The sequence below is a fragment of the Entelurus aequoreus genome, linkage group LG02 (assembly GCF_033978785.1).
Source record: "Entelurus aequoreus isolate RoL-2023_Sb linkage group LG02, RoL_Eaeq_v1.1, whole genome shotgun sequence".
Taxonomy (NCBI): domain Eukaryota; kingdom Metazoa; phylum Chordata; class Actinopteri; order Syngnathiformes; family Syngnathidae; genus Entelurus; species Entelurus aequoreus.
The window spans coordinates 49,897,599-49,901,122 of record NC_084732.1 but is presented as its reverse complement, the minus strand read 5'-3'; positions in this window follow the sequence as shown (position 1 = coordinate 49,901,122).

Sequence of the window (3,524 nt, the reverse complement as noted above, 5' to 3'; positions counted from 1 at the left end):
AAAACACGGCCAGTACGTGGAAATGCTTGGGCACGTCCTTTGTGATTACTCTAAGTTAGAACTGGGCATCCACGTGTTGAACCACGGCCGTAAGGGGTTCTGCAAAAACTTGACAGTTGCAGTTACTATCATTGTCTGCGATGACATTTTGTGTTAGCAATGCCTGTCAGGCGTTTTCATTCCACATCACTTAAACCAAAGCTGTGTTATCGATGTCAAAGATGAAGTGCATCAAAAAAGTTGGTCCAAGCCATCCTTCAAGGATTATTTTGCTATTCTTCAGTTTTTGTAATGCCACCATAAAAGAATACTAGTGATGTCCAAGGGAAAAAGTACAATGATAACCACAGAAGCTGCACTTACTGCAAGATAAGAAAGTCAGGCTGTCCTGAAGTCTCTATATGCAAATATCTCGCTGTTCCTCTATTTATCTTTGCTCATATTTGATGTACTTTTATTTTGACATGACTGAGGTTTGATTGGCCGACACTAACACGCTTCTAATTAATTTTCTAAGTATATTTTAAAACATTTTATATATTAGAATTTTAACATGTAATTTGTCTTTTTAGCATATTTTGGGTATCGGTACACTTTATTTCAGATTGATAGTATTTCTTTTAGCATGTCCTAATGCTGCTGGAAATTGGAGTGGAGCTCTGAATTAAGTTTTGTTGTGTTTTCGTTTCATATTGTGCACAATGACAACAAAAACATCTAATATAATTATGTGCGTCAAATGTCTCCTCATAGTAAGTTTTACATCATTTTAATTGTATAGTACAGTGGTCAACTTCTTTTTACACCTGTGAATGACAGTAATATTAGAATGTTATAAAGTGCGCTTTGAAAGACATTTATAGGATTTGTTATGAGAAAGCAGTTTGACTTTGGAGGTTGCACTGTGCAACAAAGGTAGTTGTGACGATGTCATTATGAAAATATTGAAAAATAACAGGATTATAATTGATAAGAACTCTTAAGCGAAGTGAGTTACTTGTGCATTAGTCATCGGTGCTTTGTCTCATTGGCCTGTTCCCTTGCCCCCCTGCACGACCTTTACATGCATACAGTATGCGGCGTGAACCACAAAACGAATTGTGTCGCCAATAAATTCAAGTGACAGTCACTGCCATTTCAAAGGGTTTACTTTTACTCTTCAGTCCCACTGCGTGACACATAGCTAACCACAGGCCCGCCAAAAGTATTTCACTGGGTGTTTGATGCGCTAATGAGAGACATTATTTCAAATGAAGGGTGAAGCGGGACGAGGACCAAAAGCAGTGTGGGCGGGCAGTGCAGCCAGAGGTGTTGAAAGCTGATTTAGTAGTGAGTTGTGGCGGTGGTGTCACAAGGACGGATGACCGTTCCCATCAATGCATTGGTTCGGTGACATCAGCATCAACAGTGAAATTGCTCATCGATGACCAGGGGAGGGCTAGGCTGTGTGTCTATATATAAAGGACAGAAGCCCACTCCTTCCAAAAATCTGATCAACAAGTTTGAGGCCTCTGTCTTGTCCATGTTGTCCTGTCCCAACAAAAAAAAACATCATTTCCTGGATAGAAGGACACACAAAATCTGGTAAGACATGCATTGACATGACAGTTTTTGTCTGTGTTGTTTGACAAAAAGTATCTCAAACCTTGATTTCCTTGTATGGGACAACACAATAATTGAAAAACTATTTGAATTTTAGTTCATCGACATGTTTGTGCAACGTTGCTTGGATACAGCCATTCTAATACTCATCTTCTCAAGTTTGCACGCAGATGCTAAACCCCTGAGGTAAATGCTGTTTTCCACTTGACCCTTGTGCAATATCATCTTTCAAAGGCTGATTATTCATCTTTTTCAAGCAAGTGACACTGTGATATTTTTTGTGTACAGAAAGAGAACCATCAGCGAGGTACAGTTAATGCACAATGTTCGGGAACACAAACAAGTGGGAGAGAGACAGGAATGGCTCCAGGAAAAGTTAAAGGACATTATTGCTACGAGTGTCAAACCCCAACATGGACAGTCGTCAGACAGTTTGAAAAATATATTTCCAAATGAAGTTCTTGGATCCAAAAAGAAAATCTGAATTCAATATATTTTCAGTGTCTTCTGTAACAGAAACTTTTTATATTATATACTGTACATATATATAATTTTTTATTTATTTAATTTATTAATTAATTTATCGTACAAAGTGTTACTTTATTTATTAATGCTTTAATTTAACAATTGTAATGCAGTGCCATTTGTATTCAGTTATACAAGGAACATTTTTTTTATTTTTTTTGTTTTCTAACTTGTTTCATTATTATTTGTCATTGATAATTTGTCAATCATCTTGTTGCTATTCTTCTGAATTTTAAAACAACATGTCCAACTATTTTTGTTTCTACAGGGAATTGTGCATTTTAAATGTAGAATGGACCAATTAAAGAGCTCATCTTACAAATATTGATAGATTCCATTGTTCTTTGGCAGCATTATTTCATGTATTTGCTTTGTATTTTGCAGTAATCTCATTCTTGACTGTTTTTTTTTTTCAAATTTCTTTCAACAACTCAACTCACAGCATGCTTCATAAAATATAGACACTAGAGCACATGACTTTACAACTTTTATTACTATCACAAAAAGAAAAGGTGAGGTGAGCTATTTGTGTTTTATTTATATGACTGGCAATATTTCAATTGTACTTTATTTACAAAAAATATCTTCACTCAAACAGTGAGGTCGTTGTCTTTATGCTTTTTGTGCTTATTTGTCATTAAATATAAGTATAATGTGTATATTTAACAGTGATATAAAAATACTAAGAGTTGGAGCAAATATTATTTAGATATTAACATGAACATATATTTATTCTTCAAGATATGTCAGATATATTACAAAGCAGCAAGACTTGCAGATAACTTGTAAAAATATTGTTACTGTATTGTAAATGTTCTTCTTGTTGTTACTACTGACATTGTCTGGATATTTTTTTTAAATACGGTATATATTTTTTTTAAAAACATCAACCCACATCTCGTTGCTACAACATATCGCGAGACTTGTCGCGGGCAACATTTCGAACTTTTTTACAGAAAATGCAAAAAAAGACCCATCGTATTAAACCAATATATTTACACGTGTATTTCTTGATGAAATGAGAATATTTTCAGACCATTATAGTTAATTATATAAGATAATTAGTGGATTAAATTATTATTATTGCGTGTATTTGACTGCGTCTAGCGTCAGTTCGTAATATTATAGAATAATAATTAATGTATTGTAGAATGTTCTTACTGTTGTTACTACTAAAACTGTCTAGGACTGGATATTTTGGCAAAATGTACTTAAAAAAAAAATCAACCCACATCTCGTAGCCCCAACTTATCGCGAGACTTGTCACGAGCAACTTTTCGATGCTTTTCAGAGGAAATATACAACAAAAAGACCCATTGTAATAAACCCATTTATTCAAACTGGTATTTCCCCGTCAAATGTGAATAGTTTCAAATATTTACAATGTATAAAAAAAG